The sequence below is a fragment of the Lepisosteus oculatus genome, chromosome 14 (genome assembly GCF_040954835.1).
Source record: "Lepisosteus oculatus isolate fLepOcu1 chromosome 14, fLepOcu1.hap2, whole genome shotgun sequence".
Classification (NCBI taxonomy): Eukaryota; Metazoa; Chordata; class Actinopteri; order Semionotiformes; family Lepisosteidae; genus Lepisosteus; species Lepisosteus oculatus.
Window position 1 is genome coordinate 17,633,183 of NC_090709.1, and position 26,855 is coordinate 17,660,037.

Here is a 26,855-nt window from a genome sequence, read left to right on the forward strand (position 1 = left end):
ACTGAATAAGCTATTCAGGTTGTCGACGAGGGTCCAACTGTAGGCTGCCGTTGATCAAGCGGAGCATTCACGTTGGTAGAATTCTGAGTACGTATGGGATCCTCGGCCTCGCGCTTAGAACAAAGTCCAAGTCCCAGTGCAGACAACAGCAGTTATCATGTGATTGTCTCTGAGGATGCGCGAAAATGGCCAAGGAGAGCCCCGATCTGAGCTTGCGCTCCCTTTTTAACCAAGACACAGATGTGTGCTGATTGGTTGAGATTTTGGCGGGCATTGGAGACCCACATGGTGTTACCACGCCCTGCAAATCCCTGATTGGTTGATCAAGGTGAGATACGAGTCACTTACTCCTGACACTTAGGAATGCAGTCCAGATGTCCATTTGGCACTCCCTAGACAGATAGGCGCCAATGGATGACCATTGATCATGATAGCCAGGCTTATCTAAATGCATCCCTGTTTGGGAGCTGTCCCTTATCAAAAGAAAATATCTTAAATCAGCCTGCATGAATACTTTCTCTGTGGCTGCACCACAGAGATGGAGAGTGAGATGGGGCCTCATTTAGGAAAGCACAGCAACGCTTAATTCTGTCTTATTACCAAGTATTGCTGCTACAACTGCTTAAATTCAAACTAAACAGGACTATGGGAATGAGATTTGATTTCGAACTGGGATTTAAATAAATAGGACCACTGCACTACATTGTGCTTTATGTAAGACAAAAGGTGGGCTTCCTGTGTTTTCGATAACTCAGTTGTAAGAGCGGAGGAATATAGTGGAAACAGCTGGGAACTCTTTTCTCTCTGGTTTGAATCTGGCTGGAAGAAAGGTGTTTTTTATGTTCTTTAATCAAGAAGTGAAAATTTATCTTTCACTTAGTTGTCTTATTTTCTAGGCTTGTAGACTCCTCACTCTTCCTAAAAGAAAGTGCTGCAGATAAAGATACAGTAGTTGTCAGAAGTTTAGTTCAGTGGTAGAGCACATACAGGCTGTATGTGGTTGTTTTCAATCGCCGGCGTCTGCACTCTGGATTTCTTCCTAAGCGCGATATCTTTCCTTACTTGTGTGTGAATTTCATGCGCGACACATAAACCCTTTGTCTGTTTTATAAAGATTATATTTTAAATCAGTTAAAACAAAAAAAGTACCAATTATATACATGTAGAAAACACATGTATCTAATTTGAAAATTTGGGCAATGTATTACTAGTAGTGGAGCTGAGCTCACAGAAGAGCAGTTGATATTGTTAAACCACGTATTTTTTTAAATGACGCTACTAAGTACTGGCATCGTGTTTGTGCAGTCCTACCCAAGCTTTCTATCGATTGGATGAGTCTCCTGTTCCATCTCCAATTCTTTCCGCACATTTCACCTGTTTCACCACCGTTATCATTAGACTATAGCCACTAATACGAGAATACTGTTCTGAAAGACTGTCTTAAATAATAATGTTGAAAAGGTTAATGATAAGAGTTTTTTTCATTAAGGTAACCATACATTTGCCTGTATAGTACAACTTATTATCTGTATCCGCAAATCCCCGATATTAATGCTGTCTCCTGAGAAACAGAAGTGTAGAGTCAAATAATATTACAACAAATCTATTCAATTAACACCCCTATGTGAACGAACACATTTAAGACTTACACCCCTTTTAAATATGTATTTCCTTCATTTCAGTTCTCTCCCCGGGATACCTGAAAATTCATTATAGTATAATAAAGTCTGTGCATGCATTACCTGTAATACAGCTACTAATATAGATAACATTAAACTTCATTATTAAGATATTACACTTTTATTAATAAAATATGTATTGATAAAATTCCTTGTGAATAATTGTAGTGTCTGGAAAGCAATTGTTCATTACTTAATGACGATATTATTTCCACTACATTCAGGACAGTTCCAATGTAATCTATTGTTCCACTTCGTCTGCTTAGTCTCCTACTTTAGTAACATCTAATGGGGAGCAGTTGTTATTTTAGGTTTGTTGCAATTGAAAACAGGTTTGCTACAGAGCTGCTGACAAATTTCAGCAGCCAGTTTGTTGCAACTGACCCGTTGTAGCTACCAATCAGAAGCAAGGAGAAACAAACATTAGGTTTGCCTTTTTTTAAAAAAAAAGGAAAACAGAGTACAGTAGTAGTTTATGTGGTAATTTCAGGTACAATGTATGAACTAAAGTTAACTAGTCCCACAGTAATGCGTGGGGTCCTATCAATAGAAAAAAAAAATTGTTGTAACCCGAAAACACAACAAACACAAAACGAGAAGTCTTACGGGAACCTAGGTAAATCCCTGTAGTTGTCTAGCAACTATAAAAAAACAACCAAACACAACAACTTCAAAAGAAAAAGAACATTAAAACAAATCTGGGGAACAACATAAACACATAATCTAATGCGAGAGCTTTATCAAGTCTTCAGTGCTCCTCTCGTCTCAGTAGACCCCTCTCATATATTTGTGTACAGGTCAACTGGAGGTATACAGCTGATAGTAATTTAAGTAGGGAGCTGCATCACAGCATGTGTGGGCTGCAAATGGAAAAGTATAGGTTTATTCCATGCTGAAAATAGAGGTAAACACAACGTTTCAGCTGTGGAGCCTTCTTTGATTGTGACTCGAAATAAATCGTTACTTGTTCGTTTGATGTTAATTTATCTCCATCAAATATCTAAGAGTATCTAAACTCGACAGTTGCGCTCAGTAGAGAAAGACACTGCTCCAGGTGAGGCTTGAACTCACAACCTCGGCATGACTCTGCTGTGCACTGCTGTATAAGTACCGCGCGCTGACCGATTGCGCCACTGGAGCTGTGCAACTTCTGTTCTTCATACAGACTGACGGTGCAGAAACACAGGGTGAAAACGGTTTCGGTTGTGGATCCATCTCCACCTGGGGAAAAGGAACAATAAAATAGCAAGGAAAATACAAGAAAAGAAACTGAAAGAATTGTGCTAACAGCAAAGGGGGACGGAGGGAGGTGGTCGGACAAGTAAATCAGCCTGGCAGATTATTTGTATCGACATGTTTTGAGTCAATCAGCAAACAGATTTATCTTCATGTGCCTTAAACCGTGCAGTTTGTATCTTCATTGTAGATAGGTTTCTTCAGAAGTCCAGTAAACTGACAATAATGGAGAACTAGCTGACGCACCCCGTCGTGAAGACCCTCTGTAAAGTGATTACACGTTTCATTTTCAAGTCGCCTTCTTTACACGCAATTGCAGCCCGGACACTGAGAGAAAGCATGAGAAATGGCTTCAATTTCAATGTGAAAGCGCAGTACAGGTTCGATGGCTTCACATCTCCCATCAGTCAAATAAAATTGCAGTAAAGCGATCTAAATATGACTCTGAAGTACTGGGAAAGATGATTATTTTGAGCGTGCCTCCCAGGGTCTGCTACGAGGCTTAAGTTGGCTTCTTATTCGCCAGCTTCTTATGCGTGTTTTTCGTTCCACCTTAAATGGTGCTGCTGTGATGTTATGTCGCCTTTCGCCTGTAGATGGCTCTCTTCGATCAGTACTAATCCGGCTGGAATACTGCAGACATCTTCACTGAAAGGGAATATCCAAATAAATAGCGACTGTCCAAATTATATTTTTGTATGGAATATATTTCAGAAAATCGCAAACCAATTTTAAAAACTCACCACAACACGGATTTACACTGAGAAAAGGTGAATGCACTTTCTGCTTATTGCTACGGCCTTCCCCCCGATTATGAAAATGTCTCACAGTTCTGACACCGACGTGTGAAAGACAATGTAACAGACTATCAAAATCCTGAAGTCCAAGAAATTTTAAGGCACCAGTTTTTTAAATATGATCCTGGCATGTCAGAATACATTTCGAAAAAGTATGGCATGAATTGCACGAATTGCAATGGCACAAATTGTTGAGAATATCACTGACCTTGCCGATATTTGCAGGGGATACGAATGTTTTGCACATGTTGAACTACAACAAGTAAAAATTGAGCTCCTTAATCAATATCACCGGGAATGTCCAATAATGACGAACATCAGTAGCTTCAAGGAAACTTAGACTCGCACATGGAGTTTTATCTTCGAATGGAGGGTGGGAGAATTCATTTATACTCTCGTTGCTCATTAGCTAAACTATTTTAAAAATATGACACGGATTTGTTCGACTGCACCAGCTAGCTCTCCTCTGTCAATTGACAGGACTTTAGAAGAACATGTTCTCATACAACCAACATACAAATTACACATCTTAAGGAACATGAAGAGAAATCGTGTACTAAATAACATAAAACTGTCGCTGCAAATTATCACCAAGCTGTTTTATGTGTCTGACCACCTCTTTCCTACTTTGCAGCGAGCACAAATCTTTCTGTTTCTTCATCGCAATTTTACTGTCTCTTTCCCCCATGTGGAGATGGATCCACAGCCGAAACTTTAGGTCAGTTCCTGTTACTCTGTCCGATTAAAAAAGCTGTATTAAAGGCACTCCCATCTCTGCAGGAACGTTATTGCTGCTCTCAACACAATATACTGCAGCCAAATGTGATAGCGATACTGTCACTGCCTGTGGGCCACGTGTTCCTGCTGTCAACCTATTATGTCATGTTCATCCACACCCAGAAACATTACTGCTGTAGCACAAGAGTTATATAGGCGCAGTCCATAGAGCAAGAATCTCTTAATCTCAGAACTGTGGGTTCAGCCCCCACATTGGGTCCCTCTGTGTCAATTTGATCCCCCAATCCTCCTAGCATGACCTGATGGCGTAACAGTGATACCCAGTACCCAGCGTAATTCAGCTTTCTTTCCACTTGATTCAGATTTTGATATGAAATCATCGGCCGAACAAGAGTTTGTCTAAATCGAGGGAGATCTGCTCACAAGCAAGTATTAAACACTTCAGCATTTTCTGTTCGAATACCACACTTTGTCAAAACACTGCCGCTTCTTAAGCTAATAAGTAACGGTTTTTGAGCACGCATTGTATTGTTAATGCTTATATTAAAAAAGCATAAATTCACATAATGGAATTTGGACTGAACAAAGTAGTCCAGCCCCTTTACAACATTACATACCCACTGATTAAAACTTAAAACTACAGCAGCAGGAGTAACAATAATGGCAACAACATGTTTGGAGTTGGCATTTCATTTATTCTGCGGAAACATCGTATCGGAATGAACTGCCCGAGATAAAAGAGTAATTGCGGCTCCAGATCGTTTTTACAGAGCATTGCATTGTTCTGTTCATGCTGACTACACGCTTTAAATTTGTCATTTACTGCAAGCGTTGCTTTTCCGGGTTTTTCTGAAATTCCTCGCATTTGAGCCAGCACTAAAATATTTAATTCCCGTCGCTGAATACATCGTGGAACCGGTATTTGCAACGGAATGCTGTCACACATGAAACCTTTTTGTTATTCGGTTCTGAAGTTTGAAAATGAAAATAAAACGGGGGTCACTTCATAGGCTTGAAAGAAGTCCAAGCAGCATAAAAACCTGCGAATTCTCACAAAGGCTGCACCTTTCTTCTGCTGCTGTTATAAATCTGCCTTAAACGTTTGAATGCATACCTTACTGCTGCTAACCACATTCACGTGTTTACGAAGCTTTTTTCTGTCCCTGTTTTTGCTAAGCAGTTTCTCCGTTTTCCTCGTACTGTGATTGTCAGTGAGCACAATAAGACTGAAACAGTGTAAAGGCAGGTAAAAAAAGACAGGGTAAAACGCCTGACTGTCGGAAGTGGGATTTGAACCCGTGCCTCTGTTTGGAGAGTGAAACACAAAGCTTAAAAGACACGAAGCTGTGAATTTGCTGTTTTAAACCGCTCGACTATCCTGAAAAAATGTGTGCTGATTGCACCAGTCGCATCCGATTTTCCGTAATTTTAGGACGATTGATACGACTGGACGAACACAATTTGTGGCGTTTAGCATGACATGGAAAACGGTAGCGGAGCATTCGGGTCCGGACTACCAGACTCAGAAACAGTTTTTACCCCCGCACTATCAAACTATTAAACTCCCAGCCTCTCTCACTCTCTCCTCACCTCTCACCTATGATCTGAAACTCACAGTGCCTTCTTTCTTACCAAAAACCCAAACACACATTGAAAATCTACCTCTCCCATACATGTCAAAAGCTCACTCCCCATCATTTCTATCCCTTTATTTCATTCTTTTGATGCATGTTTTTGCACATAACCTGTTACCTTTTTGTTGTTTTGCATACTGCCTGTTGTTGTTTTATGCACATCGGCTGTTGTCTTTCTTCTGTTATATAATTGTATTGTTGCTGTGTTTTTTTCTTTGTACTACTTATGTCCGAGAGCTAGCTAAATAGCATTTCGTTATACCATATACCTGTGTATGAGTATAATGACAATAAACTTGGACTTGAACTTGAACTTGACATAGTCTTGCAGGCAGTATATTATTTTATCGTTTACTCGTATAAAAAAGCATGGTCTTCTCGTTCCTAAATCAGATTTTAAGTGCTTACGAACGTAACTTCCAACCTGGACTGACAGCTCACCCGATCTATTTGTGATCAGACCGTGGAGTCGGGGGCTGTACCAAGCGCACGTTCCTTCCCAATGCTGAGGCGATCATTCGGAAGATGGGTGTGAAGAGAGATAAGCTTTGTCGACTAAAAAACAAGGCAGGATATGCAGGAACACTAATCACTGGCGACAGTTATGTTCTCTTACTATTGAGATCCCTACATTGCGAGTTTTTTTAAGACTTTGAAACTGAAGGAAAGCGGTGACAAATGAAACAGGCACGGGTGGGGCTTGAACCCACGCTCTTCGGTTTACAAGACCGACGCCTTACCACTTGGCCACCGCGCCTTCGAGGAAGCATGGGAATAAGGTTGTTCAAATTATTTTTTTCTGAATCTGGTTTACATCGCCAAATGTAAACTGGAGGCAGCAACAACAATAAAAGGGATACTTGTCCTTAAACTCGGACGTGATGTTCTGCAGACTTGTGCACAATGTCCTGTTTTCTTGCAGTGTAGACATTTTGCTGTTCACGCTCCGCATTCATCTGCTTTGTGCGTTGTTAGTCCGCACCTGTAACATGTAATGCCAGCCGTCCCCTGTTCTTCTATTTCTCTAGCATGACTGCGTCCTGCTGCTCGGCTTTTGTTTGTAAATTTTGAGCGAGCGCCCCGTTCAGTGTCACTTTGTCACTGTGGTCAGAAAGCATTCTTGATTCTGCTTGAGCTGCTTCATGAATTCTAGCGACTGTAAGAGCTCTTTCTAAAGTCAGCCCTTCCTCCTGCAGCAATTTATAGTCTCTTAGGTGCACATTTTTCCACAAGTTGATCTCTTAACATGTCAGTTTCCAATACTCCAAAGTCACAAGATTTAGCCAGTTCTCTTAGTGCAGTCACAAAAGCATCAACAGATTCGTCCTGAGACTAAGTTCTCTGCCTAAATTTATGCCGTTCCAAAACCACTTTTCTCCGCGGTGTAAAGTAAGCGTCTAAGGCAGCTACAGTCTGTTAATGTGTACCTTTTTCTCCAGGGAGGTTGGCGAAAATCCGCTGCACGGGAGCCCCGATACTAAAATCTGCAGTGTTCTGCTCGCTTTGAGTCCGTCAAGCACTCATCGCTCGTCGCCATAAATGTTGTGTATCTAAATTTAGAGACGTTTTTATATTATTTTAACTATTTTATTAACTACACAGATCACGCCCTTACACCATATATTCCCGCCTTCTACTCTCTCGTTCTGTTGTCTGGCGATGTCTACTCACTATACTACATTTAGCATGACTTCTTGTTGCAGTTGAGCTCAAAGCTGGAGATGATCTCCATATTCTACCGCACTATCTAGTCCGAAACGTAGTACACAGTACATACTTTTTTAAGTGAACTCAGGTTGTTAAAAAATTAAACCAGCGCCCTGTCACAGAAACGTACCCCAGTCTCCAGCGCAACAAGAGGGGGTACTCAGCACTGTACTAACGAGGAGCGCTTGTCTGCTGCTGAGCGTCAGCTCTGTTTACTGTCAGCAGTCATTGCCTCATTTCCAAAGACTTTTTCACCTGCTCTCAGCTTTTAAAGACAGTCATAAACGCTCAAGAAGTAATTCATGTCAGTTGGAAGTCTGTTTCTGTTGTCTCAGCTCTTGATAAAGAAAAGCCGTGCGTGGGAGACTCCCTCTCTGAAGAAGTTTGCCGTCACCTTGCGAGGGAGAAGAGCCATCAATCACCGAGGCAACCACTGAGACAGTTAACATTAAACACGTGAAATGCGAGATGTTGTGATTTGTTTCCCGCTTAAGGCTTCTATCGTTTCTACTCTAACGAGAAAGACCTCTTTATTAGAAGTGAGATTTTAACAAACGTCTCCAGGGTTAACTGCGACCTGAACGCAACGCCTTAGACCACCAGTCATCTTGCTTGGGTACTTAGAGCAGCGCTCAATAAAAATGATCAGAAACCGAAAGCGCTTCTTATGCGGATCAGTATATTCCGATTCCACTGGTTCTGCAGAAGAAATAAGAAAAGCCGAACTCAAAGCACTGTGTTGCCATTACGGGTACTCTGCAGCTGCTTTAAGATCTACTCACACCGTGTTGCCATTAAGGCTACCTAGTTAAAAAAAAAAAACTTATCGTCATCTTTTTGAACGTGATTATTAGACACCCGTTAAATCTCCACCGAGGTTTCTTGAGAGATCGTTCAGCGAGCGAGTATTAAAAAACTACGTCGCTTCCAACCTCTGCTGTCACTGTAAACTCGGACGTGATGTTCTGCAGATGTGCAGTGTGCCTTTCCTCTTGTCGTATTCAAGAGTACTCACTGTGTGAGCTCCTCACTGCGTGTTCTGTACTCTACTGTGATTTAATTTAGATGATTACGTGAGTAGAGTGACAAGATCTACTTGAACATTTTCGGTTTGTGAAATGAAACGCTAAATACACTACTGTAAATACAAGTAATGGACATTTAAAATAACCACAGTACAGCTAGAAGAGTGAAAGATAAAAGACTATTTAGAATGACATTCACAATAGACTTAAGAACGGCACAACTGTCCAAACAGGGACTTGAACCCTGGGCCCTCAGATTAAAAGTCTGATGTTCTACCGACTGAGCTATCCAGGCACTGAAAGAAGGTCGACACTGTCGGGATCCTCGCAAGTCACCTGTCTCTTGTTCCGAAGAGCAGTCATACCTGACCCATCTGGAATGACCACTGACAGACTTTATCATGAAGCGACGGCACCACGCCCAGTAGAATGAGTGAGAAATACAGCATGACATGGGGAGGTAAGGGGCTCCTAAAATCCATCTTTCCTCACATTACTGATTTTTTTCAATAGCATTTAACCTTTTTTCACATTCAGATTTTTTTCTCATTTAATAAAATCTTTTAATCAACAACATTAAAAAGAAAACAAATGGAACGTTTTTTGGAACAATAATTAAAAAAATATTTCAATGACTTGGTTGTATACGTGTGCACACCCTTTATAAAGGGAGTTGCAACAGTGCTGAAATTTAAAGAGCATTTCTGTAGAGAAAACAGCCTTGATGTTAAGCTTAGGGAGCCTGTCTTTTCGAAATTCTATTTCTTAACACCTTGCACAGCCCGACAGACTAACAAATATTTGTTGGAGAAATTGGCTCACACACCGGAAGACACTAACGTTTATTTATGTTAGAGTATGTGAATAAAAGTTTAACCGAAAAAGTTTGTAATTGTGATTTTGTTAAAATTCAATAAATCGTCTATCAACAGTTAGAATTTATTAAGAAATTGTTTTATTTCATAAACTATAAGGCAATTCAGAGAGTTTATTGGTCATATCCTTTGCTTATGTTCTTTTAACTCTAGAGTTCAGGATCCAAACCCAGCTGCGGACGATTGTGTTTCTTGAATCTCTTGTAATCATCAAAAGTCGATGTGTAGTCCTTCAGTACTTTCTCGAGTTGTGCCATGGATATTTTATACGATCAATACTTGTCATGCTCTTTTGCATTTTCCTTAACAAATGGAAAAAGTTCAAAGTGTGTTTATGGAGTGTTTCACATCTACACGAAAGCACTTGTAACAGTACAGGACACGCAGTGAGGAATTCGTGAAGCTTTCAGTTTAGTGCGGAGTTCAGAAGGAGGATTCGCTCGCTGAATGATCTCTCAGGAAATCCCGGGTGAGTTTCAACAGGTGTTTTCTGCAACAGCCACAAGTGTGAAGCAATCTCTGGATTTCCTGAATTTGAACTAAATTATTAGTTCAAATAATTTAAGATTTAACAGAACTAAATGAGGTACATTTAAAACAGCAGCGCAACTCTGCAGCACGTCGAGTGTGCCTGCATTTAATTGTGTAAACCTGGCTCTCTCTGAACACGAGCAAAGAGTTCTCACTCAACAGAAGATTGCGATGTGAATATAAAGCACCTGGAGATGCCAGGGATTGAACCAGGGACCTCATCCATGCAAAGCATGCACTCTACCGCTGTGCTACATCCCCAATGGAAAAGGTAATGGAACAGACTTGTCCAGATGCTCACTGATCACAATCCACCACTCACGACGAATGCCTGCAGTTTCCCACTTTCGCGTTTCCTCTACTATAGAGTAAATGCATGGGAATGAAGAAATAAGGAAGGAAAAATAATCGCATTGAAGCTTCAAGAGACTGGGCACAAATTAATCTATTATTTTTGTATCCAGTCACACGTGCGACGGTGGTTAATTCCCAGACGGGGAAGTGCTTTTTTTCTACCTCCTTACTCGACTGTCTTTCAATTCTGTTTTATTTGAAACTTTTTGCATCTTTTAAGTGCTCTTGATTCAACTATGCATGTTTGCAGTGCGCCGAGACCTGAGAATGTTGCACTTTTGCGCTCATTCTTAGGAACTTGTGGATTTTTGATGAAATTTATTCCTAATTATGCAGACATATCAGAACCTCTTAGAAAACTAACGAGGAAAAGACAGAAGTGGGAATGGACATCGGAAACTGAGAAAGCCATTGCCGAGTTGAAAAGAGCACTTGTAACTGAACCATGTCTGGCATACTCCAAACTAGATGCACCACCAGTAGTGATCAGTGACGCGAATCCTTTAGGACTTGGAGCAGTATTGCTACAAAGACAAGAAAATAGACAGAACAAACCAGTGGCATATGCAAGTCGCTCACTTACCCCAACAGAAAGGCATTACTCACAAATAGAGCGTGAAGCCTTGGGTTGTGTTTGGGCAGTGGAACATTTTAGGACATATTTATGGGGAGGCAAGTTCACACTTCAAATGGATCATAAACCCCTCATTTATATGTTCAATCCCAAAAAGGCAACATTGTTACCACCCAGGATACAAAGACTTGGATTGAGATTATGGCCTTATGATTACAAAATTGAACACATAGTAGGGAAAACCAATGTCGCAGACTCATTGTCACGTCTTCCTTTACCAGACACAGAAGACACTGGTTATGAAGACACCTATGTTGATAGAGTGCTTTCAATCAGCACTTATGAACTGCATGCACTGACACTTGAGGAACTTAAACAAGCAACAAACGAAGATGACACATTGAAATTGTTGATGTCCATAGTGGAAAAAGGACAATGGCCTAATCCAATTCCAGACGAACTGCAGCCATACCACAGGTGTAGGTTGGAGTTATCTACATATGATGGACTGCTTTTAAGAAGACAGAGGATTGTGTTACCGAAAACAAAAATCAGACAAGCACTGAAAATAGCACATGAGACTCATCACAGTGTAGCTCGTACAAAACAGTACCTGAGAAGCAACTTTTACTGGCCCAACATGAACAGTGATGTTGAAAGACTAATCAGGAATTGTTCCACTTGTGTGTTGAATCAGCCATTGCAGGAGGATCAACCTCTCCAACCACTTGAATTACCACCAAGGCCTTGGACAAAATTGGGCATTGCCCTGGTAGGTCCCATTCAGAATGAATACATATTGACTGTCATAGACTATTATACTTCTAAACCTGAGGCGGTTGTTGTATCAGACATATCTTCAGCCACAGTTATTAGAGAGCTGATGAACATCTTTGCACGATTTGGTTATCCACTAGAGGTAGTAACAGATAATGGCAGGCAATTCATAGGACAGTTGTTTGAATCATTTCTGACTATTGTGGAATTAAACTTGTGGAATTAATCGTGGAATTAAACACATCCGTGCATCACCTTACTATCCGAGATGTAATTGCAAAATTGAAAGATTTCAAAGATACCTGAAAAAAGCTTTAAGACACTCAAAGACACTCGCTATGTGTTATTGAGAAACACCTCTTGTAACTCCTTTGAGTTAGTGAATGTGGAAGATGGCTCAAAAATAATGAGAAATGTAAAACATCTTTGAACACTCCTCCATTGGATCTTGATTTTGAATCTGCAGAAACACAAAATGCTGAGAATACAGGACTTTCTGACGTGCAGGAAGTGCCGAGTCCTCAGACAGTGGAGAGTACATCCGTAGGAAAGCCAGTAACTTTACCCAGTAGTAAAGTAACAACCATTAGTGGCAGGGTTATCAGGAAACTGGCTCATTACAGAGACATTTAAAAATACAGGACTTGCATAGCTCTCCAAATGTTAAATTGCCCTATTTTGTTTGTGTTATCTATGTAGATGTTGCTTAGACTGCTAGAAATGAGGTGATATTTAGAAGTGACTTAAGTAGAAATTGAACTAAAATTTGAGTTGGTACGTATAGAAATTGTTGTAAAAAAGATGAATGTATTGAATAGAAATGAAAGGGTTTATATACATTTTGTTGTAATAGTTAATAACCGTTTACTGTGTGTTGATATAAAATTGTTACAATTGTATGATAAAGTTATAGACTTTAAAAATAACAAAGGAAGGGATGTAGTATAGTGAATAGACATCGCGAGACAACAGAACGAGATAAGCTACTGGACACACCCGCCCCTCCTCACACAGACCGTGGAAAAGCCCCCGAGTGGGAGGGCTCTCTCTTCCTCCCAGGAGCTCTTGGACACGACGCACAGACAAGGCGCGGGGAGCCGCCGCCTGCAAACACGGCTCCAGGCAGGACTCCACTCCGCAGGAGCCGCAGAGCAGAGGAGATGGGAGCAGCTTATCTCCTGTGCAGAGACCTGAGCTGTTGTTGCTGCGGACGCTGTTTTTTTTCTTTTCACGGGGTAGGAGTGAATGTTGAGTTGCCCTTAGAAATGAAGCAGAGCACTTCAACGGCACGGGTGTGTGTGTGCGTGCGCCCTGGTGATTCTGGGAGACAGATCGAACCTGGGCTAAAAGAAAGGGGGCTTAGCCCTCTTGCATTTGCTAGATCGAAGTTGTACAACCCATTTGTATCTGCTAGGCAGCGCAGTCGTTGTGCACAAAGAACGCTTTGAAAAGTGTCAAAAGCAAGTCATTCCGAGTTGGTCGTTTGTGTTTTCCGTTCAGACGCGAAATGCTGAAATGATCTCTCGGCTCCTCGGTTGTCATTTCTGCTCTGTAAAGGAATCACAGTACGCGTCGGCTTCCAGCACGGTGGGTCAAGACACGATGCCTGGGGTCAGAGAGGGCGATGTCTTCCTTGTTAGTATAGTGGTGAGTATCCCTGCCTGTCATGTGGGAGACCGGGGTTTGATTCCCCGACGGGGAATCGCTCTTCTTCTACCTCCTTAGAGAAAGGACTGCCTTTCACTTCTCTGTATTTTCTTTCACAGCGCTGTGCAGCTTTTCATTGCTCTTGCTTTCCTGTTCCTGATGGTAGCGGTTTACAGAACAGAAAGTCCTCATGAGACATACCCTCAAACTCATATCTAACATAAACGAGTGAATTGGCCAAATCGATTACAGACTCACCTAATTGCAATGAAAAGCATCTGCTCATCTTAACGCGCTCTACCAGTGTACTTTTGAAACCATCCGCCATTTCAATAATTCTATGAGTGACTGTGTCTTTCAGAGGGGGCAGCAGGTCGAGCTGTTTAGCAGCTTTTTTTCACACATAATACGTGTCAGCTCTTTTGTTAACAGTAAATAAGGGTGTTCAAAAAAAGTGTCTGTTTATTAGGTGTAAAAATTCCTTAACGTCTTTGATTCTGTCATCAAAGATAAACTGCAATCAGCAAAGATAAAAGGATAATAATCTTTGCATACTGCCCTGTCTTTCTCACACCTGAAGAAGGCTCCACAGCCGAAACAGTGTGTTTCCTTTCTTCTCTTTTCAACATGGAATAATCCTTTACTTGTTCCTTTGCAGCCTACGCATGCTGACGCAGCTACCCACCTGATATATAACATTCCTATAATCACAACTATGAATTTCCACTGTGGGTATTACATGTCACAACGCAGAAATGCAACAGTGACGTGTCGTAATTACAAATGTACATGATAAGTGATTTTGTCTCTCCTACCTTAGTGTCGGAATATTAAGATGTTCTGGTGACAAGGAAGGAGGGAAAAAGTAAATCAGCAGAAGGGGTGCTATTTTGTTGACTGTTAATCCTTACATGTTCATAAGGTCATATTTAAAAAATGGTACAGTAAATTTTCTTATACTTAATGATTTTCATAATTTGTCACATTACCTCAGTGGCAGAATTGTGAGACTATTTAATAATCAGGAGGGAGGGTCATAGCAATAAGCAGAAAGTGCCATCACCCTTTGCTCATCTTTGGTTAACCATATTCTCACAAGCCATGTTCTAAATGTCCCATTGTAGACTGCTATATTAACATTTCTTGCAAAATGCAAGATTTTGAGACTTTTAATAATCAGAAGGCAAGGTCGTGGTAAATATGCAGAAAATGCCAGTGAATGAATGGTTTGCTTTTGTCTTATTTACTTGTCGTCTAACATGCCAGTTTGTGTTATTGTGAGTTTTGAAAATTGGTTTTCGATTTTCTTAAATGTGTTTCATACAAAAATGCAATTTGGATAATCATTATGTACATATTCCCCTTTACTGAGGCTATGTCCAGTAATCCACTCGGATTAGTATTTTTAAAAATAACTATAGAGAGCCATCTACAAGCGAAAGGCGGCATAACATCACAGTAGCATCTTATAAGGTGGAACGAAAAACGCGAATAAGAAGCTGCCGAATAAGAAGCCAACTTCAGCTTCGTTAATGCAGCAGGATTGGGTGAGGTAAGGTGGAAAATATTTCTTCCTCTGCATCCTAACATTTTTGTAGTTGTTCCAGGACTTCTCGCCCCAGATAAAGCTGCCAATACATCACTTGTTTCTACTCCATCAATATCAGCAGTGTTATCGGTACTAAGCTCCACAGCCGAAACATTGTGTTTCCTTTCTTCTCTCCGTGAAAGTCGATTCGATTTGTCAGCGAAACCGAAACTTAACCCTTTTTATAATTGCAGGAAATGCAAGTGTTTAACACGTGTCAGAATCACCAGGAATGTCCAATAAAGACCAACATTGCAACCCCCCAGAAAACCATATTCACCCATGAAAAATGATCGTTGAATGGCTGGCGGGATACATCATTTATACTCCCGTTGCATTGTGTGGCGGGGGCTCCGTGTCCCCTGAGCGGGGCTGGAGGATCGTTTATTTGCAATTCTTTGGAAAGGAGCTTCTTTCGAAATCAATGCGTGCCTGGATGTTCGCGAACGTGCTCCCTTGTGTTGGCTTGTCCCGCACTGGAAGAGCACAAGGCAAGTCTTCACAAGACAAAAACCTCCAGTGCACAGCACACTGAAAACATTTTTTGGCTGGCGCGTTTTATTTCAAAACAGAAACAGCACCAGTCGAACAAGTCGGCCAGATGCACAGAGCCTCCGCCCTCTTGTGGCTCCTTCTTGCTGCCTTTCCGCTGCCCCGGCGGGCGGCGAGGAGGAAGCGCCGTTTCCTACACATCTGCAGTCGCCATGCGCATTCGCAGCATGTCCCGGGACGCAATTCGGCCTCATTTGCATAACACCAGACCGGCTACGCAAGCTCGCATCGTGCGCCTGCCACACACCGAACAAACACCGGAGCCTTTTCAGCAATTTCCAAAAAACGGGCCTGCTCGCCTGCCCACAAGGCTCCATCTCTTACCCGCTCTCCAGAGCCTGCTGTCTTCTGTGCTGTTCTCTCGGCACCGCTGCAGCGCACACAACTCCTGCAGCGCGGGGAGAGAGTTTCCACGCTCCGCCGCAGGGAAGGCTCGCTCCGTGCGCACACGTCCTTTCAATGCCAGTTCAACAAGTGCTCCGCATTAGCAGCGTCGGGGCTCCGGCGTGTCGCACCTCACCTCACCTCGCACAGCCCCCTCCTTGAATGTCTGGCGCTGGGGATGCCCCGCTCTCCTCCACCTTATCTTATCGCGTGTGACCACCGACAATGGCCACAATGCCGGGGAATGGCACCTGTAAAGTGTTAATTGGGGCACAGGACAGCCCGTCTCGTCTCAGGGTCTGGCTTCAAAGACAATACAGCAAACACAGCGGGGCGGGGGAAGAAGACGACATGACACATGCAGGTACATTCAGCTCCAGCGGGAAAGAGTCATTTGTCGGTCTTTTCAAGTGCTGGGAGCCGAGTAATCCTTCGCTTGTATCGTTTCTCCCCGATGACTAGATCTCACCCTGCGACTCTTGACTGGGCTCACCCACGGCAGCCCAGCAGGTGTGAGCCTAGCCGGCACCCGGATGGGAGATTCCCCCCGGAAAAGCTCAGGTTGCTACTGCTCCTGCAAGAGGTGTGACTGGGACCAGTAGGGAGCGCTCACCCTGCGGTCTGTGTGGCTTTCTTATGCCCCAGCATCCTGATGGCGACACTCTGCTGCACAAACAGGCGCCGTCCTTCGGGGAAGGCGTAAAACTGAGGTCCCGACCCTCCATGGCCATTAAGAAATCTCTCAAAAAGAGACGTCGGGGGTGTCACTCTGGTGTTAGTGTTCCCCTTTACCAATCAGTCGGAGTCTCCTCCTAATCCCCGTCTCATATGTAACAATCAATGACAAGGCCCCCCTGTCCCGCGATATTGTACTTGTCTCCTGGCCGCTTGCTGGCGCCGTGAGATTTAGTACTCGCGCAAGAGACCGGGGGCAGAGCGCGAACGCGGTCCCCCGCCCCCCACAAAGTGTGCGCTCCAGGTTCCCTCTCGGGGCTCTGCAACACAGCGGAAAGGCAGCGAGAAGGAGCCTCTTGCTCTGACGCCGCAAGGCCACAAGAGGGCGGAGGCGCCGCGCGCCCGGCCGACGTGTTGGACTGTTGCGCTTTATGTGCTGAAATAAACACGCGACAGCCCAGAAATGTTTTCAGAGTGCTGTGCACTGGAGGTTTTTGTCTTGTGAAGACTTGCCTTGTGCTCCTCCTTGCAGTTTGTTTGTTCTCCTCCAGTGCGGGACAAGCCAACACAAGGGAGCACATTCGCCAACATCCAGGTACGCAATGCGATTTGGAAAGAAGCTCCTTTCCAAAGAGTTGCACACGAACGATCCTTCAGTCCCGCTCGGGGGGCACAGAGCCCCAGCCACACACAGCTTCAAGTAGCGAGTCAGGCGCCATGGCTTTCGCTTGCGGCCACACCACCCTGAATGTGCCTGATTTCGTCTGATCTCGAAAGCTAAGCAGAGTTGGGCCTGGTTAGTACTTGGATGGGAGACTGTCTGGGATTACCAGGTGCTGCAAGCTTTTGCTCTCTCGGCCAGCAGGGGTCACCGTTGGTGCCTTAGGCTTTGGGAGGAAAACCTGGAGGATGGAAAGGTGATCTATAGCCTCATCTCTAGAGATGTTTTGTTGCTATGGCATGTGTTTGACCCATATAAAAAAAAACCCGTTTGTAAAACGAATATCGAAGCTGCCTCTAAATCTGCAAATGAAGATGAGTCGATAAACCACTTGTTTTTCGTGTAACTATACATATATTCATTTATTACTGATTTCATTCATTGAGCAGGGATACAATAGAGGTACAGCCATTCACTGTTTGACATGTCTGCACTGGTACAGAACCTAGCAATCAGAAAACGGGTGAAACTGTCTTGAGAATTAGCATACAGTACCGAGGCCCCCATGACCAAATAAATTGGCCTTAATAATGCAGACTACAGCAAAACGACTGACTTTGAAAAGGGAATGAATGTCCGGAAGGAGTAGTGTAACCAGCTTGAAATGCTTCTCCGGACCTCTAACTAAAAGAAACTGGGAACCAGCAGTGGCTTTCGAACTGGGATCCTATCGCAGCACGTGGTGTCATAGCTCTTCCGTATCCGATATTGGACCAAGCACATCAGGGGAGAGCGCGAACGCAGTCCCCCACTACCAGAAATAATGCAGTCGAGATTCCCACATTTGGGGAATTCGCAGGGGTCAGCACAGCCGGAGTGCAATGGCCGAGCCTCGCCCTGGGTGAATCGATTTTTTAAGAACTTTATTTTCTTTTCACAAAAAAATACAGGACATCACAAATTAGAAAGCTTTACATTAATATACATACTTAAAACAGTATATATGATCACATCTCATTACATTTTGACACGGTACCAGTTACATAGCAACAATTTTTTTTTCTGGTGCAAATCACATTCTTTACTTAAACATGATAATGTTTTTCACAGTTTCTTGAGATATTGACCTATGCTCTCAATTTCCCACAGATTTTCTGCTTCCTCCCTCCCTTCTCTCCACAGATCTCTGAGGTAATAGTTCTCGTGGGTGATGAACAGGGCCAGGCTACCTGCTGCCTTGACTGGGACCTCGATGCCTTTGAACAGCCTCATGTTCCTCACTCTCCACAGGGCGTCTTTCCCACTGTTCACCACAGCCCAGATCCTGTCAAACACGTCAGGAGGAAGTTTGACAGGAGAGATGCCGTTGTAGTGGCAATGCTTGTTAATAAGACAGAATTAAGCGGTGGTATGCTGTCCTAAATGAGGCCCCATCTCACCTTCCATCTCTGTGGTGCAGCCACAGAGAAAGTATTCATGCAGGCTGATTTAAGATGTTTTCTTTTGATAAGGGACAGCTCCCAGATGGGGATGCACTTAGCTAAGCCTGGCTATCATGATCAATGGTCATCCATTGGCGCCTATCTGTCTAGGGAGTGCCAAATGGACATCTGGACTGCATTCCTAAGTGTCAAGAGTAAGTGACTCATATCTCACGCAGGGCGTGGTAATACCACGTGGGTCTCCAATGCCCGCCAAACTCTCAACCAATCAGCACACACCTGTGTCTTGGTCAAAAAGTGAGCGCAAGCTCAGATCGGGGCTCTCCTTGGCCATTGTCGCACATCCTCAGAGACAATCATGTGACAACTGCTGTTGTCTGCAAAGGGACTTGGACTTTGTTATAAGCGCAAGGCCGAGGATCCCGTACGTACTCAGAATTCAGAAAGCTTTTAAGCGCAGGAGGCGCCCTATCCCCGCTCGCTCGCTCACTCCCCTGTTCACACGTGCAGTGCGGCTTGTCCATCTGTTTATTTGTCAGCTTTGGCGAGACACGGGTGCTTGTGTATTAGCGTGAGCGTTTTTTATTCTGATCAGGAACAGTTTTACAAGTCCGCAAAACATCGAGGAAAGGTTTATCGCCAGCTGAAAAGAGACACAGCGCTTCGGCTGTGGAGACTTGTTCGGCTGGCGTTCGGAGAGTCGCGTTTTTCAGAATTGTATTGAGATCGTTTTCCACAGAGCTCAGATGTCAAAGCACAGCAGCAGCTCTCCACAGCGATCCTCTATAGCGCCCTTTCTCCCGCAGCTCCGTCCTCATTGGAAGGAAGCAAGAGTGAAAGGCTGAAGTGAAATAGAGCGGGGACGAAGGCAGTGAAGAGAGAGAACGTGGGAAGAAGAGAAAAACGCAAGGGAAAAAGAGCAGCGTCGTAAAAGAGGTGACGGAGCTGTCCTCTCAATAAGAAGGGTGCCAGCGAGCCTTGCTCTCGCTTACGGCCACACCCCCTTGAGCACGCCTGATCTCGTCTGATCTCGGAAGCTAAACAGGGATGGGCCTGGTTAGTACGTGGAGGGGAGACCACCTGGGAATACCAGGTGCTGTAAGCTTTTAAGCGCAGGAGGCGCCCTATCCCCGCTCGCTCGCTCATTCCCCTGTTCACACGTGCAGTGCGGCTTGTCCGTCTGTTTATTTGTCAGCTTTGGCAAGACACGGGTGCTTGTGTATTAGCGTGAGCGTTTTTTATTCTGATCATGAACAGTTTAACAAGTCCGCAAAGGATCGAGGAAAGGTTTATCGCCAGCTGAAAAGAGACACAGCGCTTCGGCTGTGGAGACTTGTTCGGCTGGCGTTCGGAGAGTCGCGTTTTTCAGAATTGTATTGAGATCGTTTTCCACAGAGCTCAGATGTCAAAGCACAGCAGCAGCTCTCCACAGCGATCCTCTATAGCGCCCTTTCTCCCGCAGCTCCGTCCTCATTGGAAGGAAGCAAGAGTGAAAGGCTGAAGTGAAATAGAGCAGGGACGAAGGCAGTGAAGAGAGAGAACGTGGGAAGAAGAGAAAAACGCAAGGGAAAAAAAGCAGCGTCGAAAAAGAGGTGACGGAGCTGTCCTCTCAATAAGAAGGGTGCCAGCAAACCTTGCTCTCGCTTAGGGCCACACCCCCTTGAGCACGCCTGATCTTGTCTGATCTCGGAAGCTAAACAGGGATGGGCCTGGTTAGTACTTGGATGGGAGACCGCCTGGGAATACCAGGTGCTGTAAGCTTTTAAGCGCAGGAGGCGCCCTATCCCCGCTCGCTCGCTCATTCCCCTGTTCACACGTGCAGTGCGGCTTGTCCGTCTCTTTATTTGTCAGCTTTGGCGAGACACGGGTGCTTGTGTATTAGCGTGAGCGTTTTTTATTCTGATCAGGAACAGTTTTACAAGTCCGCAAAGGATCGAGGAAAGGTTTATCGCCAGCTGAAAAGAGACACAGCGCTTCGGCTGTGGAGACTTGTTCGGCTGGCGTTCGGAGAGTCGCGTTTCTCAGAATTGTATTGAGATCGTTTTCCTCAGAGCTCAGATGTCAAAGCACAGCAGCAGCTCTCCACAGCGATCCTCTATAGCGCCCTTTCTCCCGCAGCTCCGTCCTCATTGGAAGGAAGCAAGAGTGAAAGGCTGAAGTGAAATAGAGCGGGGATGAAGGCAGTGAAGAGAGAGAACGTGGGAAGAAGAGAAAAACGCAAGGGAAAAAAAGCAGCGTCGTAAAAGAGGTGACGGAGATGTCCTCTCAATAAGAAGGGTGCCAGCGAGCCTTGCTCTCGCTTACGGCCACACCCCCTTGAGCACGCCTGATCTCGTCTGATCTCGGAAGCTAAACAGGGATGGGCCTGGTTAGTACTTGGATGGGAGACCGCCTGGGAATACCAGGTGCTGTAAGCTTTTTAGCGCAGGAGGCGCCCTATCCCCGCTCGCTCGCTCATTCCCCTGTTCACACGTGCAGTGCGGCTTGTCCGTCTCTTTATTTGTCAGCTTTGACGAGACTCGGGTGCTTGTGTATTAGCGTGAGCGTTTTTTATTCTGATCAGGAACAGTTTAACAAGTCCGCAAAGGATCGAGGAAAGGTTTATCGCCAGCTGAAAAGAGACACAGCGCTTCGGCTGTGGAGACTTGTTCGGCTGGCGTTCGGAGAGTCGCGTTTTTCAGAATTGTATTGAGATCGTTTTCCACAGAGCTCAGATGTCAAAGCACAGCAGCAGCTCTCCACAGCGATCCTCTATAGCGCCCTTTCTCCCGCAGCTCCGTCCTCATTGGAAGGAAGCAAGAGTGAAAGGCTGAAGTGAAATAGAGCGGGGACGAAGGCAGTGAAGAGAGAGAACGTGGGAAGAAGAGAAAAACGCAAGGGAAAAAAAGCAGCGTCGTAAAAGAGGTGACGGAGCTGTCCTCTCAATAAGAAGGGTGCCAGCGAGCCTTGCTCTCGCTTACGGCCACACCCCCTTGAGCACACCTGATCTCGTCTGATCTCGGAAGCTAAACAGGGATGGGCCTGGTTAGTACTTGGATGGGAGACCGCCTGGGAATACCAGGTGCTGTAAGCTTTTAAGCGCAGGAGGCGCCCTATCCCCGCTCGCTCGCTCATTCCCCTGTTCACACGTGCAGTGCGGCTTGTCCGTCTGTTTATTTGTCAGCTTTGGCGAGACACGGGTGCTTGTGTATTAGCGTGAGCGTTTTTTATTCTGATCAGGAACAGTTTTACAAGTCCGCAAAGGATCGAAGAAAGGTTTATCGCCAGCTGAAAAGAGACACAGCGCTTCGGCTGTGGAGACTTGTTCGGCTGGCGTTCGGAGAGTCGCGTTTTTCAGAATTGTATTGAGATCGTTTTCCACAGAGCTCAGATGTCAAAGCACAGCAGCAGCTCTCCACAGCGATCCTCTATAGCGCCCTTTCTCTGGCAGCTCCGTCCTCATTGGAAGGAAGCAAGAGTGAAAGGCTGAAGTGAAATAGAGCGGGGACGAAGGCAGTGAAGAGAGAGAACGTGGGAAGAAGAGAAAAACGCAAGGGAAAAAAAGCAGCGTCGTAAAAGAGGTGACGGAGCTGTCCTCTCAATAAGAAGGGTGCCAGCGAGCCTTGCTCTCGCTTACGGCCACACCCCCTTGAGCACGCCTGATCTCGTCTGATCTCGGAAGCTAAACAGGGATGGGCCTGGTTAGTACTTGGATGGGAGACCGCCTGGGAATACCAGGTGCTGTAAGCTTTTAAGCGCAGGAGGCGCCCTATCCCCGCTCGCTCGCTCATTCCCCTGTTCACACGTGCAGTGCAGCTTGTCCGTCTGTTTATTTGTCAGCTTTGGCGAGACACGGGTGCTTGTGTATTAGCGTGAGCGTTTTTTATTCTGATCAGGAACAGTTTAACAAGTCCGCAAAGAATCGAGGAAAGGTTTATCGCCAGCTGAAAAGAGACACAGCGCTTCGGCTGTGGAGACTTGTTCGGCTGGCGTTCGGAGAGTCGCGTTTTTCAGAATTGTATTGAGATCGTTTTCCACAGAGCTCAGATGTCAAAGCACAGCAGCAGCTCTCCACAGCGATCCTCTATAGCGCCCTTTCTCCCGCAGCTCCGTCCTCATTGGAAGGAAGCAAGAGTGAAAGGCTGAAGTGAAATAGAGCGGGGACGAAGGCAGTGAAGAGAGAGAACGTGCGAAGAAGAGAAAAACGCAAGGGAAATAGAGCAGCGTCGTAAAAGAGGTGACGGAGCTGTCCTCTCAATAAGAAGGGTGCCAGCGAGCCTTGCTCTCGCTTTCGGCCACACCCCCTTGAGCACGCCTGATCTCGTCTGATCTCGGAAGCTAAACAGGGATGGGCCTGGTTAGTACTTGGATGGGAGACCGCCTGGGAATACCAGGTGCTGTAAGCTTTTAAGCGCAGGAGGCGCCCTATCCCCGCTCTCTCGCTCATTCCCCTGTTCACACGTGTAGTGCGGCTTGTCCGTCTGTTTATTTGTCAGCTTTGGCGAGACACGGGTGCTTGTGTATTAGCGTGAGCGTTTTTTATTCTGATCAGGAACAGTTTTACAAGTCCGCAAAGGATCGAGGAAAGGTTTATCGCCAGCTGAAAAGAGACACAGCGCTTCGGCTGTGGAGACTTGTTCGGCTGGCGTTCGGAGAGTCGCGTTTTTCAGAATTGTATTGAGATCGTTTTCCACAGAGCTCAGATGTCAAAGCACAGCAGCAGCTCTCCACAGCGATCCTCTATAGCGCCCTTTCTCCCGCAGCTCCGTCCTCATTGGAAGGAAGCAAGAGTGAAAGGCTGAAGTGAAATAGAGCGGGGACGAAGGCAGTGAAGAGAGAGAACGTGGGAAGAAGAGAAAAACGCAAGGGAAAAAAAGCAGCGTTGTAAAAGAGGTGATGGAGCTGTCCTCTCAATAAGAAGGGTGCCAGCGAGCCTTGCTCTTGCTTGCGGCCACACCCCCTTGAGCACGCCTGATCTCGTCTGATCTCGGAAGCTAAATAGGGATGGGCCTGGTTAGTACTTGGATGGGAGACCGCCTGGGAATACCAGGTGCTGCAAGCTTTTAAGCGCAGGAGGCGCAATATCCCCGCTCGCTCGCTCATTCCCCTGTTCACACGTGCAGTGCGGCTTGTCCGTCTGTTTATTTGTCAGCTTTGGCGAGACACGGGTGCTTGTGTATTAGCGTGAGCGTTTTTTATTCTGATCAGGAACAGTTTAACAAGTCCGCAAAGAATCGAGGAAAGGTTTATCGCCAGCTGAAAAGAGACACAGCGCTTCGGCTGTGGAGACTTGTTCGGCTAGCGTTCGGAGAGTCGCGTTTTTCAGAATTGTATTGAGATCGTTTTCCACAGAGCTCAGATGTCAAAGCACAGCAGCAGCTCTCCACAGCGATCCTCTATAGCGCCCTTTCTCCCGCAGCTCCGTCCTCATTGGAAGGAAGCAAGAGTGAAAGGCTGAAGTGAAATAGAGCGGGGACGAAGGCAGTGAAGAGAGAGAACGTGGGAAGAAGAGAAAAACGCAAGGGAAAAAAAGCAGCGTCGTAAAAGAGGTGACGGAGCTGTCCTCTCAATAAGAAGGGTGCCAGCGAGCCTTGCTCTCGCTTATGGCCACACCCCCTTGAGCACGCCTGGTCTCGTCTGATCTCGGAAGCTAAACAGGGATGGGCCTGGTTAGTACTTGGATGGGAGACCGCCTGGGAATACCAGGTGCTGTAAGCTTTTAAGCGCAGGAGGCGCCCTATCCCCGCTCGCTCGCTCATTCCCCTGTTCACACGTGCAGTGCGGCTTGTCCGTCTGTTTATTTGTCAGCTTTGGCGAGACACGGGTGCTTGTGTATTAGCGTGAGCGTTTTTTATTCTGATCAGGAACAGTTTAACAAGTCCGCAAAGGATCGAGGAAAGGTTTATCGCCAGCTGAAAAGAGACACAGCGCTTCGGCTGTGGAGACTTGTTCGGCTGGCGTTCGGAGAGTCGCGTTTTTCAGAATTGTATTGAGATCGTTTTCCACAGAGCTCAGATGTCAAAGCACAGCAGCAGCTCTCCACAGCGATCCTCTATAGCGCCCTTTCTCCCGCAGCTCCGTCCTCATTGCAAGGAAGCAAGAGTGAAAGGCTGAAGTGAAATAGAGCGGGGACGAAGGCAGTGAAGAGAGAGAACGTGGAAAGAAGAGAAAAACGCAAGGGAAAAAAGCAGCGTCGTAAAAGAGGTGACGGAGCTGTCCTCTCAATAAGAAGGGTGCCAGCGAGCCTTGCTCTCGCTTATGGCCACACCCCCTTGAGCACGCCTGATCTCGTCTGATCTCGGAAGCTAAACAGGGATGGGCCTGGTTAGTACTTGGATGGGAGACCGCCTGGGAATACCAGGTGCTGTAAGCTTTTAAGCGCAGGAGGCGCCCTATCCCCGCTCGCTCGCTCATTCCCCTGTTCACACGTGCAGTGCGGCTTGTCCGTCTGTTTATTTGTCAGCTTTGGCGAGACACGGGTGCTTGTGTATTAGCGTGAGCGTTTTTTATTCTGATCAGGAACAGTTTTACAAGTCTGCAAAGGATCGAGGAAAGGTTTATCGCCAGCTGAAAAGAGACACAGCGCTTCGGCTGTGGAGACTTGTTCGGCTGGCGTTCGGAGAGTCGCGTTTTTCAGAATTGTATTGAGATCGTTTTCCACAGAGCTCAGATGTCAAAGCACAGCAGCAGCTCTCCACAGCGATCCTCTATAGCGCCCTTTCTCCCGCAGCTCCGTCCTCATTGGAAGGAAGCAAGAGTGAAAGGCTGAAGTGAAATAGAGCGGGGACGAAGGCAGTGAAGAGAGAGAACGTGGGAAGAAGAGAAAAACGCAAGGGAAAAAAAGCAGCGTCGTAAAAGAGGTGACGGAGCTGTTCTCTCAATAAGAAGGGTGCCAGCGAGCCTTGCTCTCGCTTATGGCCACACCCCCTTGAGCACGCCTGATCTCGTCTGATCTCGGAAGCTAAACAGGGATGGGCCTGGTTAGTACTTGGATGGGAGACCGCCTGGGAATACCAGGTGCTGTAAGCTTTTAAGCGCAGGAGGCGCCCTATCCCCGCTCGCTCGCTCATTCCCCTGTTCACACGTGCAGTGCGGCTTGTCCGTCTGTTTATTTGTCAGCTTTGGCGAGACACGGGTGCTTGTGTATTAGCGTGAGCGTTTTTTATTCTGATCAGGAACAGTTTTACAAGTCCGCAAAGGATCGAGGAAAGGTTTATCGCCAGCTGAAAAGAGACACAGCGCTTCGGCTGTGGAGACTTGTTCGGCTGGCGTTCGGAGAGTCGCGTTTTTCAGAATTGTATTGAGATCGTTTTCCACAGAGCTCAGATGTCAAAGCACAGCAGCAGCTCTCCACAGCGATCCTCTATAGCGCCCTTTCTCCCGCAGCTCCGTCCTCATTGGAAGGAAGCAAGAGTGAAAGGCTGAAGTGAAATAGAGCGGGGACGAAGGCAGTGAAGAGAGAGAACGTGGGAAGAAGAGAAAAACGCAAGGGAAAAAAAGCAGCGTCGTAAAAGAGGTGACGGAGCTGTTCTCTCAATAAGAAGGGTGCCAGCGAGCCTTGCTCTCGCTTATGGCCACACCCCCTTGAGCACGCCTGATCTCGTCTGATCTCGGAAGCTAAACAGGGATGGGCCTGGTTAGTACTTGGATGGGAGACCGCCTGGGAATACCAGGTGCTGTAAGCTTTTAAGCGCAGGAGGCGCCCTATCCCCGCTCGCTCGCTCATTCCCCTGTTCACACGTGCAGTGCGGCTTGTCCGTCTGTTTATTTGTCAGCTTTGGCGAGACACGGGTGCTTGTGTATTAGCGTGAGCGTTTTTTATTCTGATCAGGAACAGTTTTACAAGTCCGCAAAGGATCGAGGAAAGGTTTATCGCCAGCTGAAAAGACACAGCGCTTCGGCTGTGGAGACTTGTTCGGCTGGCGTTCGGAGAGTCGCGTTTTTCAGAATTGTATTGAGATCGTTTTCCACAGAGCTCAGATGTCAAAGCACAGCAGCAG

The 26,855-nt window shown here is 45.7% G+C and overlaps 1 protein-coding gene, 13 non-coding genes and 3 pseudogenes across 14 annotated transcripts in view; 12 read left to right on the forward strand and 5 right to left on the reverse strand.

Annotated features, from left to right (window-relative positions):
- Positions 1-26,855, reverse strand: part of LOC138242792 (zinc finger protein 271-like) — a 781,993-nt gene that overhangs the window by 580,271 nt on the left and 174,867 nt on the right. The gene's annotated exons all lie outside the window — the stretch shown is intronic.
- Positions 2,726-2,819, reverse strand: trnai-uau (transfer RNA isoleucine (anticodon UAU)). Its single transcript has 2 exons — positions 2,782-2,819; positions 2,726-2,761 (listed from the first exon to the last, which is right to left on the reverse strand). It is a non-coding gene; the product is annotated as a tRNA-Ile (tRNA).
- On the reverse strand, positions 6,770-6,841 carry trnat-ugu (transfer RNA threonine (anticodon UGU)). Its single transcript has one exon. It is a non-coding gene; the product is annotated as a tRNA-Thr (tRNA).
- Positions 9,039-9,111, reverse strand: trnak-uuu (transfer RNA lysine (anticodon UUU)). The gene has a single exon. It is a non-coding gene; the product is annotated as a tRNA-Lys (tRNA).
- LOC138218419 (5S ribosomal RNA) lies at positions 17,500-17,618 on the forward strand (annotated as a pseudogene).
- On the reverse strand, positions 18,218-18,382 carry LOC138243587 (U1 spliceosomal RNA). Its single transcript, XR_011192242.1, has one exon. It is a non-coding gene; the product is annotated as a U1 spliceosomal RNA (small nuclear RNA).
- LOC138217926 (5S ribosomal RNA) lies at positions 19,863-19,981 on the forward strand (annotated as a pseudogene).
- On the forward strand, positions 20,519-20,637 carry LOC138217941 (5S ribosomal RNA; annotated as a pseudogene).
- On the forward strand, positions 21,175-21,293 carry LOC138243957 (5S ribosomal RNA). Its single transcript, XR_011192571.1, has one exon. It is a non-coding gene; the product is annotated as a 5S ribosomal RNA (ribosomal RNA).
- On the forward strand, positions 21,831-21,949 carry LOC138244908 (5S ribosomal RNA). Its single transcript, XR_011193523.1, has one exon. It is a non-coding gene; the product is annotated as a 5S ribosomal RNA (ribosomal RNA).
- On the forward strand, positions 22,487-22,605 carry LOC138243958 (5S ribosomal RNA). Its single transcript, XR_011192572.1, has one exon. It is a non-coding gene; the product is annotated as a 5S ribosomal RNA (ribosomal RNA).
- LOC138216413 (5S ribosomal RNA) lies at positions 23,143-23,261 on the forward strand. Its single transcript, XR_011180125.1, has one exon. It is a non-coding gene; the product is annotated as a 5S ribosomal RNA (ribosomal RNA).
- LOC138245022 (5S ribosomal RNA) lies at positions 23,799-23,917 on the forward strand. The gene has a single exon (XR_011193638.1). It is a non-coding gene; the product is annotated as a 5S ribosomal RNA (ribosomal RNA).
- LOC138216988 (5S ribosomal RNA) lies at positions 24,455-24,573 on the forward strand. Its single transcript, XR_011180701.1, has one exon. It is a non-coding gene; the product is annotated as a 5S ribosomal RNA (ribosomal RNA).
- On the forward strand, positions 25,110-25,228 carry LOC138245129 (5S ribosomal RNA). Its single transcript, XR_011193743.1, has one exon. It is a non-coding gene; the product is annotated as a 5S ribosomal RNA (ribosomal RNA).
- On the forward strand, positions 25,766-25,884 carry LOC138245130 (5S ribosomal RNA). Its single transcript, XR_011193744.1, has one exon. It is a non-coding gene; the product is annotated as a 5S ribosomal RNA (ribosomal RNA).
- Positions 26,422-26,540, forward strand: LOC138245131 (5S ribosomal RNA). The gene has a single exon (XR_011193745.1). It is a non-coding gene; the product is annotated as a 5S ribosomal RNA (ribosomal RNA).